General features: G+C 41.7%; 1 long non-coding RNA gene across 1 annotated transcript in view; it reads right to left on the bottom strand.

Moving 5' to 3' along the window:
* Positions 1 to 1,282: 1,282 nt before the first annotated feature.
* LOC113222382 overlaps positions 1,283 to 17,526 on the bottom strand; it is a 136,702-nt gene continuing 120,458 nt past the window's right edge. Inside the window, exons 2-3 of the long non-coding RNA XR_003308374.1 lie at positions 7,015 to 7,142; positions 1,283 to 1,720 (exon numbers count right to left, since the gene is read on the bottom strand). This is a non-coding gene — a long non-coding RNA (uncharacterized LOC113222382). The remainder of the gene's footprint in view (positions 1,721 to 7,014; positions 7,143 to 17,526) is intronic.

Here is a 17,526-nt window from a genome sequence, read left to right as displayed (position 1 = left end):
CTGTCGCCCAGGCTGGAGTGCAGTGGCACGATCTCGGCTCACTGCAACCTCCACCTCCCGGATTCACACCATTCTCCTGCCTCAGCCTCTCGAGTACCTGGGACTACAGGTGCCCACCACCACGCCCGGCTAATTTTCTTTTTGTATTTTTAGTAGAAACGGGGTTTCACCCTGTTCGCCAGGATGGTCTCAATCTCCTAACCTTGTGATCCACCTGCCTCGGCCTCCCAAAGTGCTGGGATTACAGGTGTGAGCCACCGTGCCCGGCCTAGTCAAAATTTTATAACTGTCTTTTTTATTCTAGTCTAGTGAACTTTTTGGGAAACATTATTTTCATAGATTTTTAGGCTTACGGTCTGACAATCAGTCATCCACAGAGTCTTTCATGATTAGGTACTTCACCACAAGGTGGAATCTCAAAGGCTTCTTTTATACAGCCAGGGGCTTGGCCTTGGGGCTCTTTTGGAAAAACAGTCATAATGATCTCTCATCATTTATGACTACTATGTGTATTTTTTTTTTTTTTTTTTTTGAGACGGAGTCTCGCTCTGTCACCCAGGCTGGAGTGCTGTGGCTGGATCTCAGCTCACTGCAAGCTCCGCCTCCTGGCTTCATGCCATTCTCCTGCCTCAGCCTCCCAGGTAGCTGGGACTACAGGCGCCCGCCACCTCGCCCGGCTAGTTTTTTTTTTTTTTTTTTGGAGTTTTTAGTAGAGACGGGGTTTCACCGTGTTAGCCAGAATGGTCTCGATCTCCTGACCTCGTGATCCACCCGTCTCGGCCTCCCAAAGTGCTGGGATTACAGGCTTGAGCCACTGCGCCCGGCCTACTATGTATATTTTTTATGCAGACTTTGGTATTTCATCCTTGTACTAGGTAGAAAATCTTAAATTTTTCCAATTGCCTTTATGTTTATTGGTAACAATCAGTATGATCTACTATACTATGGTGTACTAAACTCACATTCCTGGGAGTCCATATTTTGAAGATCATTTTTTCCTGTTCAAGTTCCATGGGATAAAACACAAATGTATGTCCTTCAATAAAATAATTTTACTTTAAGATATTTATATTGAAGTAAAACTTTTGCACAGGTGCAAAAAGAAATATATTCTAAAATGCTTATTGAATACTGTTTGTGGTAGCAAAAAATGACAAAAGCTAAAGTAAAATGGATTAAATAATTATTTTCATAAAATGGAATATTTATACCTCAGTCAGAATTGAATAAAGTAGTTTGATCTGTTAGAATGAAAGGGAGAAAAGAACAGAACAGAAGCAGCTCAATGGCAACACAAATTTATTGGGAGAAAGACCTGCGGAGAGGGGGTACCAGCTAGTGCCAGAGCCCCCTTCCCACTTACAGGCTGGATCAGTTATAGGTCCGGGCAGGAGAGGTCTAGGATTGTTGTGAAAATGGGGTGGGGGCGGTGTGTTTGGCTGCTGATAATGAAGGAATTTAGTGCAGCCAGGGGTTAGGCCTGGGACTCTCTGACAGGATGTTTCTCACAGCTCAGGCCCTGGTGGAATTTTCCACTCTGACCAGTTTGTAAAATGGTGGGGGTCTGCAAAATAGTGCAGCTTGGGCTAATATTCTTATTTCTTACTTTAGTATAAAAAGGAAAAAGGGCGTCGTTGATCATCTGGCTGCTTCCTGCTGGATAGGGGCGCCGTGATTAGGGCCTGGGTTCTGGAGCTTCCGAATGGCTTCCTTGTAGGCTCTGGTATTAGACATAGCAAAGGTGAAGGATATTAATGTGTTTTTGCATGCTTGCCTGAATAAAAGAATTCAGCCTTTGGGAAATGAAGCGGGATACAAGGTTAAATATGCATGACCCAATCATTAGTAACAGGAAGAGGAAGATCAGGGGTTCTAGGAAGGGGGCAACCCAGGGTACCAATCTTAGAAGGGATGATCCTTGCCACCAGGAGTAAGCGACGACGTCAAAGCTCTGCAGCCCTGTCACGCAACCTGTGAACTGCGATATGAACAATGCCAGATTCATTAACACAGAAACAGCATTCTTCCTGGAGGTATATGCAAGTACCCCCTTTCTCAGTGGTTAGTAGGTCCAGGGCTCTCCAGTTTTGAAGGATGACTCCCACGAGGAAGTCTAATTGTCGTTGGAGACTGATAATGGAAGTGTGCATATCTTCTAGGGTGTTAGAAAGGGTTGTGAATAGCATTTGGTATGAGGTGATTGAGGTGGTTATGCCTGCTATTCCAGTGCCAAGTGCAGCAGTGATGCCTAATCCTGTTAGCAGGGTGATGAGGTGTAGAGCCCATTTATTTCTTATGGGTGAAAAGGATATAGAGGTTTCTAAAGAAATTAGAATACTTTTGTTAGGGGGTAGGATGTTGATGGTTGGAGCTTGAAAGACCAGGGTGCAAGTTCCTGACCAGTTGGCTGGTAGGCAAAGATATCAGTTTGTATCATACAAAAAGAAGAGATGGGGTGGACAGGCAGAAGTTGTAGGTGAAGGTAGGTAGCCATGAAAAGGTGTTTTCGTTCTGCCAAATTGAGTAACTGCCAGTCAGAGCGGCACCTGTAAGGGCCTGATAGGGAGCCTTGGCTGGGAAGTTGATAAAGGCTGTTTGGTTTTGGAGAGAGAAAGAAATTGTCTTTGTCAACCGCTAGCCATTGCTGCCCTGGTGTGGTGGCTGTAAGGTACCAGTTGCAGGTGAGGGAATTGTTAAATTTTTTTTCCAGGGGGTACCTTTAAACTGGAGACATAGAGAGCAGAGTTGACAGGGGGGAAGCCGGGAATTGGACGGTAGGAAAGAAGAGAGGATCCGGTGGTGAGGTGCAGGGATGTGTGGATGGTAGGTGAGCCAGAAAAGCATAACACCTTCTGCCAGGCAGAGGTGGACCTGATTTTGTAGTTAGGGTGTAGAATTGATGGTCTACAGGGAGTGCAATGGTAAGAATAAGACCACATAGGGACTGGGGAACCTGTCCCACCATTGTGGCGTGGGCTGGATTAGGGTAGGTTCGGCTGAGACATAAGGTGGGTGGGGATATGAAGGAAGTTTGAGTAGAAATGGTACCCTCATATTGGTGGTTTAGATGATGTTGTGTTGGTTTGTATGGATGTTAGTCCAGAAACTATTAGGTGAAGGAGGGCAACAGCCCTACCTGAGGAAAGGTGTTCAGTTGAGTTTCCAGGTTATGAACTGGCTTCAGGGATGAATCAGCCAAGAATGGTATAGCTGAGTAAAAAATGTGTAAGCTCATGTTGGTCTGTGTCCACGTAAGTAGGTCGGCCGGAAAAGCCATGAATCACTGGGTGTGTGTAGAAAGACAAATCCAACAGTTAGAGGAGAGGGGAGATTGTGACTGACTTAACAGGTGGTGTGTGAGGCTGACGAAGGGGGCCCAGCTGTCAGTGATTGGGGGTGGGGACTCAGAATATCCCATAAGCAGAGAAGGCAAAAGGAGAAAAAGGAGATTTGTGTAGGTGTGAAATCCTGGAAGGTGCCTTGCAGCCATAGCTCCTCGATTAGCATGAGGAACTGAGATGGATTATCTAAGGGCGTGGGGAAGGGGTACCAGGAGAGATCTGAGACAAGGTATGAAGTAAAAGATTTAAGATTGGAAGTGGAGAGTGTCATGGGCCAGTGCCTTTTGGATAGGTGACTTCTGGAATTCTTGTTAGGCACGGCGAGGTTGGTCCTGTGGGAAAGGAAGAATATTTCTGGGTTGAGGAGACTTCGGGGTGGGTAGGGTGCCTTTTTAAATTTGGAATGGTGTATACAATAGGGAAAGGATGTTAACTTTGCAGCAGCGGGGATGGTGAATATAACCTGACAGGGACCCTTCCATTTTGTTGGAGAGGGGAGGAGAGGTCTGCCACCCAGACCCAGTCTCCTGGCTGTAAGGGTAAGAAAGTGAGTTGGGAAGAATCCTCAGGTTTGGGGAGGTGAGTGTCAGCATACTCTCAGACTAAGTGTTGAGTGAGGTGCAGTGCTGGCTAGGTGTCCTATAAGGGAGGGGATGGAGCAAAGTTCTGTAAGATGAAAGAATGTCCATATGTAAGTTCAAAAGGACTTAGATTTAGAGGTTTTTGGGGGAGGGCCCTGAGGCACATGAGGGCCAAGAGAAGAAGTGATAATTAGTTTTCATTTTGATCTCTAGGAAAAGTTTCGTTAACTGTTGTTTTAAGAGGGCATTCGCCTGTTCAAATTTACCTGAGGATTGGGGGTGATGGAGACTGTGAAAAATCCATATGATGTTTAAAGCCTTAGAAACCTGTTGAGTGACTTGGGAGATAAATGCTGGTCAATCATCCAATTGTATAGATGAGGGGAGGCTGAATCAAGGGATGATGTGTGTGATGAAGGTATAGGCCTTTTCAGTGGTAGTAAGAAAGGCTTCTATCCACCTGAAAAGGTATCTACCATCGTGAGGAGATATCAGACTTTCTTTATGGGGTAGCATATGAGTGAAGTCAATTTGCTAATCCTGTCCCGGCAACTGGCCTTTGGGTCTGAAGGGAGGGAAAAGGAGGTGGTCTAAGGGTCCCTGAGGAGTAGTCTGACTGCAGGCAGAGCAATGTTTAGTGAGGCGGTCCAAGCTGATGGCCATCGTAAGGGAATGTATACAGGATTTTAGAAATTGGGCAAGGGGAGATAACCCACATGGAATTGGTTATGGATGTGGGTGAGAACAGAAAGTTTTTGGGTCTTGGGCAGGATGAGTTTGTAGTCTAAGTAAAATCAGCTTTCCTTATGAACAGCCCTGGAGCCAGCAAGGCACCTTTTTCTTCTTGGGTGTATTCTAGGGAAAATGGGCAATAACAATGGTGTTCTAAGGGCTGCCTTCCAGGCTGCTGCATCTGCTAAAAAGTTTCCCTTGGTTATGGCATCTGTAGCCTTTTAGTGTCCCTTGCAATGGATAATGGCAGTCTCTAGTGGCAGTTTAGCTGCCTCCATCAGCTTGTATATGAGTTTGCCATTTATTATGGCAGTTCTTTTGGTAGTTAGAAAATCCCCTTTCCGGGCAGATTACAGCGTGAGACTGTAGGATGTGGTATGCATATTTGGAATTAGTGTAAATGTTGACCCTCTTTCCTTTTGCTAGAGTGAGGTCCTGGTTAGGGCAAGTAGTTCCACTTATTGTGAGGTGATATGGGGTGAGAGAGAAATGGATTCTAGCAGTTTGTTTTCGGCAATGATGGCATAGCCGGCTGCAAGATATGGTTCCTTAAAAGAGCTTCTGTCCATGAACCATGTGGGTTCCTTCCACAAAGGGGCTTCTGAAATGTGCTGGAAAGGGGAGAAGAGGGAGGCTAAGAGGTCCAGGCAAGAGTGGGGGATTCAGAATTGGAAGTACTTATAGGGAGGAGGGTGGTTGGATTTAGAATTTTACATCTCTGGAAGGTGTTAGAGGGTTGTTGTAAGCTGGATGGCGGGAGGAAAAGAAGAGATCGATGGCTCATGAGGTCCCATAAGTTATGGGAAGATGTAATAGTAATGTGCTAGTAGGTGAGTTTTTGTTCCTCTGAGGACAGCAATGTAGCTGCACCCAGAACTTTCAAGCATGGAGGCCAGCCTTGGATGACAGAGTCCAGTTGTTTTCAGAAGTACACAATGGCTTGTGGAGTGTTGCAATGGGTTTGGCAGAGAAGTCCACGGGCAAGGCCTTGATTACAATGAACATACAGGGTAAAGAGTTTAGTGGGGTTGGGTAGTCCTAGTGCTGGGACATTAAAAGGACATCTTTCAGTTTTTACAAGTGGGAGTTAATGGGCAAGCTGGGTCCAAATGTTCTAGGATGGACCCACATGATGCCATGCAGAGTGGTTTGGTCAACAGGCCAAAGTTAATGATCCGTAGCTGGAAGTACCCCACAAGGCCCAAAAAGGAAGGGTCCTTCTTGGTGTGGTGAAGGGGCATAATCTGTATTAGTTCCTTCCATTGGGATAGCATGGCTCAAGAATTAGGGGTTAGGGTGAGTCCAAGGTAAGTGACTTGGGTTTGGGCTACTTGAACCTTTGTAGGTAAAACCTGATATCCCCGGCCATGGAGGAAATTTAGAAGTTGGGTGATGTGTTGATGGATAGATCAAAGGAGGGACTACATAGAAAGAGGTCATCAATGTATTGAAGGAGGTTGCTAGGAGCAAGGGGAAGCTCGGTTAGATCCTCGGTGAGAGCCTGCTCAAATAGGAGGGGGCTATCCCAGAAATCCTGTGGGAGTACGAACTGTTAGTTAGGTAGATGTGTGAATATCTGGGTCTGACTAGGTGAAAGCAAAAAGACTTTGGGAAGCCAGATCCAAGGGAATAGTCAAAAGAAAAAAAAAAGTCCCTTAGATCCAATACAGAGAAATGTGTGGTAGATGGGGGCATATGGGAGAGTAGAGTATAAGGGTTGTGGACCACTGGATAGGTTGGTACCTCCACTTGGTAAATGACATGGAGATCCTGGACCAAGTGGCAAAATCTGTCTGTTTTTTTGACAGCCAAAACAAGGGTGTTGTGGGGAGAGCTAACACGTTTGAGAATCTGAGCTTGTAAAAGCTTACAGATAACAGGATTGAGGCCCCTGAGGCTGGCTGGGCAAAGGGGATATTGAGGCTGATGAAGGAAAATGGAGGAGTCTTGGTAGGTTATTTTGACTGGGATGTGATGTGTGGCTATTGTGGGTTTAGAAACGTTCCACACTTCAGGATTGACAGAAGGTAACAGGTGGATAGCGAAGATGAGGGGGAGGAGAGGGAAGCATCTGGGCAGCAGAGTAAAGTAAAAGGGGTAGAATTGGAGGAGGCTAGTTGTATGGAGGCCTGGAATTTACTCAGTATGTTCCACACCAAGATAGGGGTAGGACACTAAGGGATAACTAGGAAGGAGTGGATGAAGGGGGTATTGAATAGGTTGCATAATAGGGGACCAATCTGTGCCTAGAGGGGATTCCATTGACTCTCACAATAGAGATAGAAGAACTGAGGAGGGGTCAAGAATATTCTGATAAGAGTAACCAGTTCCCAGATCTAAATGGAAGAGCATGGGCTTACCAGAGACTGACAGCGTTACCCTGGGTTCTGAGGTGGTGAAGGCGGTGGGGGCAGCAGACCCTGGACCCCGTCAGTCTTCAGCAGCCAGGTCTAGAATGCTTGCCAGACTGAAACCTGGGTTGCGGGACCTGTTTGAGCAAGCAGGGTGAAGAGTCTTGTTGAGTGCAATCTGACTTCCACTGTCCTTTGATATCACAGATGGGGCAAGGTTTTGAGGGCAGTATGAGATTGGGGCAGACTCTTGCCCAGGGACCCTGTTGGCTACACTTAAAACAGGCTCCTGATGGGGACTGTCATGAGGTTGAGGATTTTTGTATGCATTGGTGAATCCTGTTGTATGGCAGCTGCCGGCATCTGGTATTTAGCCTGGTCTCTTTTAAACTTTGGGGTTTTATTTCTTCCTCTCTATTAAAGACCTTGAAGGCTACTGTGATTAAGTCTCTTTGGGAGGTTTGAGGTTTGAGAAACTCCAGTCTTCGGAGTTTCTTTTGGATGTCGGGGCCTCACTGGGAAATGAAGTGTAAGTGGAGGTAGATTCTGTCCTCGACAGTGTCAGGGCTTAAGGTGGTATATTTAATCATGGTCTCCGAAAGGTGGAAGAAAAAAAGAGCAGGGTTTTTGTCAGGGGCCTTGAGTGATTTCTTTATCTTTTCATACTTGATAGCCTTTAGGGCAGTTTTATTCATGCCAGTTAGGAGGCATGTTATCATATGTCCTAGTTTCTGTCTGTCTGCAGAAGCCACCTGATAATCCCAATTGGGGTCAGCTCTGGGAATAGCTAGGGTCGCGATTGGGTTATAGGCAGCATCTTGTCAGTGGAGGGTGTCTGCTTGGGCCTGATCCAGATATGTTCCCTGTTCTCCAGGGTGAGGGAGGAGGAGAGAATGACATAAATGTCATGCTAGGTAAAGTTGTAAGATTGAGTGATATACAGAAATTCCTTGCGGAAGGATGTGGGGTCTGTGGAAAAGGAGCAAAGTTTCTTTTCAATCTGAGAGACATCAGCTACGGAGAAGGGAACATGAACTCAGACTATGCCTTCAGTCTCCATAACTTCACACAGGAGGAGGACGTTAGAGGGCCTCTGGGCCTGTGCCTGGTTTTCAGCAGCAGAAGGGGGCTGGGAATGAGATCAGTTATGGTGGGGAAAGGGTAGAGATGAGAGATAGGAATAAGTGGGTGGTGGAGCCGAAGGGGAAGGAGGAGATGGTGGTGGGAGTGGGGCTGGGGGGCAGGTAGGGATTCGTCAGCTGGATAAAAATCGGAGGAGGAGGAGGAGGGCTTGTCTGGAAGGGGAGGCATTTTGGCAGATTTCTTGTTTAAGAGCAGCAGCTGGTAAGGTGAACAGGGCTGACAGAGGGAACTGGCAAAAGCGTGGATATAGGGCATCTCGGACCACTTGCCATTGTGCTGGAGGAAATTTTCTAAATCATGTTGAATTTGAAAGTCAAAAGTCCCATTTGGGCCAGCAGCCATCATTGTCCAGCTTATACTGGGGCCAGGCCACATTACAAAGGAAAATAAGGCATTAGTTTTAATGGAGTCTGCCAATCCCAGTGTTCAGAGGTTCCAGATGAGACATCTGACAGGGGTGTCTTGAGGGGATTTCCAGGAGCCCTGTCCCATGTGAGTGGCTGGGAGGGTGAAAAATGTGAAGTAGGGGAGTGAGTATCCCAATTCCAACCATGAGAAGGGATGGAGAAGAGCCAGGGTGCCCCTCGCAGCTCTTCATGGTCCCCCAGAAACCAGAGTGGTCAGACTGTGAGCATTCTGAGGGTATCCCCTGAGAAGGCAGGCCAGAGTCACCCAGTGGTGACCGGGGAATCCTCTTACCTGGCACTGGAGTTTTCTAGCTAACAGGTAGAAATATGAGAGGAATCCAGAAGGTGGAAAAGGAAACTCACCCACAATTGGAGGCCGGCGTTGGATGCAATGGGAGTGGTCCTTGCTAGTGCCACAGAGAGGAAAGAGGGGGAAGGAGAAAGCGGTGGGAGGATGGGGCCAAGAGAAAAGATTCCTCCATAGAAAGACAAAAATGGACAGGGCTTGGAACCGGAGGCCAATCAGGATTTGGGGATTAGCCCAATGCGAGCTGCCACTGCCTCTTCCTTCCCAGGTTGCAAGGAAGTACCTCTCCGTTGTGGGATCCAGACCCCATCCCAGGTTTTGGCACCAAATGTTAGAATGACAGGGAGAAAGGAATGGAGCAGAGGCAGCTCAAGGGCAACACAGGTTTATTGGGAGAAAGGCCTGCAGCCAGCATCGGAGCCCCAGTCCTTCTTACAGGTTGGGGCAGTTCTAGGCCTGGGCAGGAGAGGTTGGGGATGGTTGAGAAAATGGGGCCGGGGCGGTGTGTTCGGCTGTTGATAAAGGAAGGAATTTACTGCAGTCAGGGTTAGACGTGGAACCTGACAGGATGAATTTATTGCCGTCAGGGTTTAGGCCTGGGACCTTTCCAACAGGATGTTTCTCACAGCTCAGGCCCCGGTGGAATTTTCCACTCTGACCGGAGTTGTAAAATGGTGGCGGTCTGCAAAATGGCGTGATAGGCTAACACGATCAACATGCATCAATTTCACAGACAAAATATTGGGCGGAACACCCCAGGATAATACACAAAATGAAACTGTTTTGGTAAATACTGAAACCTTCAAAACAACATAAATGTTATTTTTATATACTAAAATATGTACTAGGATCTTAATAATATACATGGAAAGATAAACATAAGAAGGAGAGGGAAATGGGATCACATTATAGCACAAAAAATGTTTTAATTTCATTTGTAATGAATTATTTGTTTAAAGAGAAGCTAAAGCAAGTATAAAAATGTTAGAATTTAATAGTTGGATGGTATGCATTTAGGAATTTATGTTAATCCTTTTACTATTGTGCCTGTTTGAAATATTTCATTATTAATGTTAAATATTATTTTGCAAAGATAAAAAGGTGTATTAATAAATTAATAGTGATATAAATACATAAATATGATAAATAATCAATTATAGTAAAATGTTAATCTTAGAAGGTTGGTTGTGAATATTTGGATGTTCAAAACCTAATTCTTTCAATATTTCTGAACATTTAAATATTTTATAATAAAATGTTTGAGTAAAATAACAACGGATCAATTTCTGAAATGAAATGAGCAAATGATACAACAAAGTGAATATTTATTTCTAACAACCCAGCAGTTGTCTGTGTCATCTATAAATCAATGATAGGGTGAAATAAAACCTCTCGGATTGCAACAACAAATATGTGTGGTAAAATTTTGACACTAGCTTGCAATTCATTTAAATGAAAAAGAAACAAGGAAAATATTTATCCCAATGTTGCCAATACAAAGAAATAAAAATGAAAAATAATTAAAAATTGGAAAAGCACTAAAAGCAGTATTTCAAAAAGTCTATTTTAAATACAATATAGAAGATGAGTCTAAGAAATATACACATACTTTATTTTCCTCAAGATTAATGACTAGAGGTTTTTCCAACATGCCTAATCCATTTAGATGAGCAAAAATAGTGGTTCTTCTTTGAAAATTATACAACAAGGAACACAACAGTTAAGCAGAAAAATGAAAAAGAAATTCTGAATCTGAGAAACAGAAGGAGGGCATGAAGTTCTCTTGGCTGGGACCAGCTAAATACTGGGTACGAACCCCCAGTATGGGAGAGCATGAGTGAATGCTTCTCTGCAGTCCACTTTTCCACCGGGGAATGGTGAAATCCAGGCCACAGGAGAGCACCTTAACTCTCTGAATCCCTAGCTCTAACTTGGGTAATGGCTGGGAGACTAAAAGAAGGAACTGCTCTGGAAAGTGTTCCATGTACTTCTCCAGACTTGGGTACCTAAAGAAAAATGACAGTCTAGATTTTAGCTCTTAGTAAGCTCTGTGTGGTCAAGGGAACTTGCAGCAGTGGCAGTCTTTGGCATTACTGAGATTTTCACTGGGGCATGGACAACTAGGACTGAAACGGGAGGAGCTCCCACAGTCAGAACAGAGATAGGAGTGTAGTGTGGACTCCAGCTACTGGTACCAGAACTGAGTTTCTCTTCTAAGACCAGAGCAGGAGGAGAATTGCCTGGGAGGCATGGTATTGACCAAGTCAGAGACTTCTAATACTAGGGATTTTGTTGGAAAGTAGAAGCAAATTGCAGTGACTAGCCAAATATCCAAACTGCCTACCACAATTGGTACAGGAGAGTGAATGATGTCAGGTCTGGGGTGTGAGGGAGAAACACATTTCACTTCCACTGGCTAAGAATGTGGCACTGGGACCACCCCTCCCTCTCTGTGCTGAGACCTTGATGAAGAAGCAGTTGCCCCTCACCCATGCATTTTTCCAGAGGCCTGAGTATCATCATGCCACCCCCAACAGGGCTGGTGCTTTAATCCACCATTGAGGAAAATAAGTGTAGGCTTCCCATGCCTGGTTCCACTTAGTTTCAACTCCAACCCAAGGCAGAACATGAGACTCATGCCCCTGAACATTCCATAGTATAATGCACCACCTGGGCCACTTGAGCAATTTTCTCAGATAAAGAGGTTGGGCATAAACACTTCTGCTACCACTTTAGCTGGCTCTAACCTGCAGGCACCAACTACTGGCATGCAGGTGAACCTGCACAGCCCATTACAATAACAGCTGACATAAGAACACAACACTCAGGAATGACAAAATGTTTTTATGACCACTGCTACCTGCACAAGCCATGCCACCCCAGCTGTTCAGTTCAGGAAATCATGAGCGCATTCACCCATTTAGTATACCTGGCATTTGAGAAAGATCATATTAAGGGTATTTATAAGCAAGGAAATCATACGATCTTTGCCACTGCACACAGCCAAACAGCCTTACACAACATACACCAAAGTCACATCAAGAATAGCCTTCTCCATGAAAGTAAATTTGAAAATAATAAAAGACTGATACTCCAGATATGCAGAGATCAATGTAAAGATACAAGGATCATGAAAAATCAAGGTATTATGACACTTTCAAAGGATCACAATAATTCTCTAGCAATAGATTCTAACAAAAAATCCTCAAAATGCCAAATATGTAAGTCAGAATATTGATTTTTAAAAAGCTCAATGAAATGTAAGAAAATATCTGAAACCAATACAAAGAAATACAAAATCAATTCAGAATATAAACAATCAACTTATCAAGAATATAAATATCTTTAAGAAATCATGCCAAATTTTTCAACAATATATCAGAACAAGCAAAATAAAGAATCTCAGAACTTGAAGACATGTGTGTTGAAATAGTCCATGAAGACAAATACTTTTAAAAAGAATAAAACAGAATGAGAAAGGCCTTCAAGACTCATAGGACTAACAGCTACCAAACTTTCAAATTGTTTGTATTCCCAAAGAGGAATAAAAATTTTTTAAATGATAGAAAACCTATTTAAAGAAATAATTGATGAAAGCTTCCAGATTATGCAAAGAAATGTAGACATACACATATGGGGGGACCAACAATCTCTTGGAAAATACATTATAAAAAGGAATTCACTATAGCATACTCTCATCAGACTGTCTAAAAAAATGTGAAAAAAGAATTGTAAAATTATCAAGAGAAAACTGTCTACTGACCCACAACGAAACCCTATCAGACTAAGTGAAGACATACTAGCAGAAAACTTAAAAGTCAGAACAGAATGGGATAGTATTATCAAATGCTTAAGAAAAAGCTGCAATCAACAATTTTATATCCAGTTAGATTAAGCTTCAAAGAAGGAGAAATAATTTCCAGAGAAGCAAATGCTGAAGAAATTCATCACCACTGCACTAACTTACGAGAAATGTCCATGGAAATTAAAAGTCAATATTCACCATCACGAAAACACCCAGAAAAACATACCTCACAGGTATTATAAAACCATCACACAAAGGATGAAGAGAAATAAATCACATGGTGATTCAATAGAATATCACCAAAGACTAATAGAGAAAAATAAAGAATTTATAAAACAGCTGGATAATACTTTTATACATTTTTATTTTTTAACAATATGACAATAACTAAATGTAACATATCATTATTAACCCTAAATATAAATGGATTCAATGCTCCACTTAAAAGACACAGATTAACAAAATGGATTTAGAAAATCATGATCCAACCATATCAAGCTTACAAGAAACTCAGTTTACCTGTAAAGATACATTTAGACTGAAAGTAAGGTGTGAAAAAATATTATGTGCAAATAGAAACAGAAAGCAGGAGTCACTATATTTATATCAGATAAAACAGTCTTTAAATCAGAAACATAAAAAAAGACAATCATATTACAAAAGGTATGACCAAGTAATCAATTCAGTAAGAGGATATAACAATTCTAAATTTATATGCACCCAACACCAAAGCTCCCACATTCATAAACAAATATTAGTAGACCTAAAGAAAAGATATACAGCAATTCATTAATAATGGGGGACTTCAGTGTCCCACTTACTGCACTAGACTGATCAATGAGACAAAAAATATCAACAAGGAAACTTTGGATTTATGTTGAATTTTAGACCAAATGGACCTAACAGGCATTTATACAACATTCTACCCAACAACTGCAGAATATACATTCATTCTTCTCATTGCACATGGAACTTTCTCTAAGACAGGCCATATGTTAGGCCACAAAACAAGTCTTAACACATTTTTAAAAACTGTAATATCAAGTATCTCCTCAGATCACAATGGAAAAAACAGAAATACCAAGAGGAAACACTGAAAATATACAAATGCATGGAATTAACACACTACTGAATATTTAGGTCAATAAAGTTAAGACAGAAATTTAAGAAAATCTTTGACATTAATAAATATGGAAATATATACCAGAACTTCTGGGATATAGCAAAGCCAGTGATATGAAGAAAGTTTATAGCAGTAAATGCCTACATCAACAAAGTAGAACAATCAAAAAATAACAACCTAATGTCACACCTCAAGGAACCACCAATCCAAGAACAAACCCAAAATTAGCAGAAGAAAACAAACAAACAAACAAATAAATAAATAAATCAGGGCAGAACTAAATAAACTACATCAAAAACCAAACCAATACAAAGGAATCAAGAAAACAAAAATCTGGTTCTTCAAAACAAAACAAAACAAAAAGAAGTGATGAACATAACTGATAAACCACTAGCTAGATTAACTACTACAATTCATACCACATACATAAAAATGATCATCAGATACTATTTTGAACAACCAATGCTCACAAACTTAACAACCTAAAGACAAAAGATACATTTTGGGACACAACAAACCTCACAGAAACTGTAAAAGAAATAAATAGAAATCCAGAACAGACCAACAATGAAGAAGGAGATTGGAACAGTAATAATAATAAAAAAAGAAAACTCAAAACAAAAAAAATCCATACCCATACAGATTCACAACTGAATTCTACCAAACCTACAAAGAAGAATTAATACCAATACTCCTGAAATTTTTCCAAAAATGTGGCGAGGAGAGAAGTTCCCTTACTTCAATCTATGAAGCCAGTATCATCCTGATACAAAAACCAAACAAGGACACAGAAAATAGAAACCAGAAAAAGTACAGACCAATAACACCGATGAACACTGAAGCAAAAATCTTCAACAAAATACTAGTGAACCAAATCCACCAGCACAGCACAGAGATACTACACAATGATCAAGTTGGTTTTATAACACAGATGAAAGGATGGTTCAATATACAAACATCAATGCATGTGATACGTTATATAAAAATAATTGAGAATAAAAATCATATGATCATCTCAATATACACAGAGAAAACTTTTCATAAAATTCAGCATCCCTTCATGATAAAATCCTCAATAAACTATAAAAAGAACATAACTCAAAATGACAAAGACCATATACAAGAAATGCAAAACCAACATCATAGTCAATAGAGAAAAGTTGAAAGCTTTTCCTCTAAGAACTTAAATAAGTCAAGAATGCAACTTTCACCACTCATATTAAATATAGAACTAAAAGTCCTAGCCAGAGCATTCAGGAAAGAGAAAGAAATAAAAGCCATCTAAGTTGGACAAGAGGAAGTAATATTATTGCTATTTGCAGATGTTATGCTTATATATCTATAAAATCCTAAAGATTCAAACAAAAATCTCCTAGACTTGATATATGAGTTCAATACAGATTTAGGATACAAAAGAAAGGTATAAAAATCAGTATCCTATTTTTACAACAATAATCTTAGCTGAGAACCAACTCAAGAAGGAAATTCTATTCACAATATCTACAATAAATACTCAGGAATATATTTAACCAAGAAGGTGAAAGAAAAACTGCAAAACACTGACAAAATAAAGTATAGATAATACAAATGGAAAAACATTTCATGCTCATGAATTGGAAAAAAATAATATAGTTAAAATGACCATACTGACCTAAACAATCTAGAGATTAAATACAATCATGTCAAAATATAAATGTTATTCTTTCACAGAATTAGTAAAACAATAGTGAAATTCACACAAAACCAGAAAAGTATGTAAATGGCCAAAGCAATCCTAAGTGAAAAGAACAAAGGTGGAGGCATCACATTGCCTGATTTTAAATTATGCTACAAGGCTATAGTAACCAAACAGCATGAAACTGGTATGAAAATAGACACATATGTTAATGGATCAGAATAGAGGACCCAGAAATAAAGCCACATGTCTACAGCCAACTGATCTCTGACAAAGTTGACAAGAACATACACTGAAGACTCCTTTCAATCAATGGTGATGGAAGAATTAGATTGTCATATTTAGATGAATGAAACTGGAGTCCAATCTCTCACTATATACAAAAATCAACTCAGGGTGGATTAAATACTTAAATATAACTGGGTGCAGTGGTTCATGCCTGTAATCCTAGCACTTTGGATTGGAGGCTGAGGCGAGAAGATTGCTTGAGTCCAGGAGTTTGAGACCAGCCTGGGCAACATGGCAAAACTCCGTTTCTACAAAAAAGATACAAACATTAGCCAGGCATGTTGGTGCACACCTGTAGTCCTAGTTACTTGGGAGGCTGGGGTGGGAGGATTACATAAGTCCACGACGTCAAGGTTGCAGTGAGCCAAAATTGCTGCACTCCAGCATGGGCAACAGACTGAGACTCTGTCTAAAAAAAAAAAAAAAAAAAAAAAAGACTTAAATATGAGACATGAATGAAACTATTAAATACTAGAAGGGAATCTAGGAAAATCTCTTCTGGATATTAGTTTAGGCAAATGATTAATGATTAAGACATCAATAGGATGGGCAACAAAATCAGAAAGAGACAAATGGCACTTAAACTAAAAAGCTTCTGCACAGCTTTCCTTGCCCTGCCAGTGTGCAGGGGTGCAGTATGACCCCCTCCACTCACCAAACACCATTGTAAATAGAGCCTTGGCAGACACAGAGCCAGCCAGTCCCACCCCTGCCAGTACCTTACTCTTGCACTAACATTGAACAGAAAACAGTGGATACTTCCCTGCCCTGAGCAGCCACTCCTGATTGTGGAGCACTGAGAAGGCACCCAGACTTGTGCCTGCCAGAAGCCCACCCTTGAGCCAGCACCATCTCCAGCATGACCACGTGCCCCATGAGCTAACATCTGAGCCAACAACATTGCCAGCATGACCACGGCCACCATCAGGGGCTGCCTGTACCTCCCTTCCACCCTGCCTTGCCTTCACCACTGTGATAAATATTTGCAGGGAGGCAGGCACCCTGGGACCAACTTACCACACTGCTGAAGCTGCTGCTACTGCTTCTGCTGGCATGTGTGAATGAGGAAGGATCTGGCTGTAAACATACTATAAAAAGCTTTGGCTGACACTACCCATTGGAGTGCAGTGAACAGCAGTCTAGGAGCATGTTGGCCCTCATTATGCAGTAAATTCCTAAATTCAAGGAGGCAGGGAACAAAGTTGAGAACCAATACAAGTTCCCCACAGTTAGAGAATGCAGTCCAAAAGTTGGGAGGTAAGCGCTGGCCACCTAAAATCTTTCAGAAATGAAGCCAGTTGGCTGTAAGGACTAAGATCTGATTTTTTTCTTAATCTTGTCCAAATTCCTATGTAAGAGATCTGAGGAGTCATACCCTACAAACTATAAATTATCATCTGATGGGTTTTATTTAACCCTATATATCGTGACTTACTTTCCAATCTGACTCTCACATAACCTTATGTGACAAAGAAGAAAATCAGAATATTTTACCCCAAAATGCTTCTTTGCCATATTTTGAAATGGCCCTTCAAAGCCATCCTTTATGGTGGAAATTTGCATATGTAAAAACTCTCTAATAATACAGCTAGATCTTTTTCTTCCAGGCCTTCCCAATCCTGAAGATATTAACTGAGATTCTAGCACCTTTTAAAGATCTGAATAGGGAATATTTGTCATCTATTGTCTCTAAGGGCAGCCACTATGAGACTTCAGAAACCCTGGTCTCCATAATCTTTTATCTTAACCTGAACATTTCCTTTCTATTAAGCC

The sequence above is a fragment of the Piliocolobus tephrosceles genome, chromosome 12 (genome assembly GCF_002776525.5).
Source record: "Piliocolobus tephrosceles isolate RC106 chromosome 12, ASM277652v3, whole genome shotgun sequence".
In the NCBI taxonomy this organism is placed as follows: domain Eukaryota; kingdom Metazoa; phylum Chordata; class Mammalia; order Primates; family Cercopithecidae; genus Piliocolobus; species Piliocolobus tephrosceles.
This window is presented reverse-complemented; position numbering and strand designations above follow the sequence as displayed.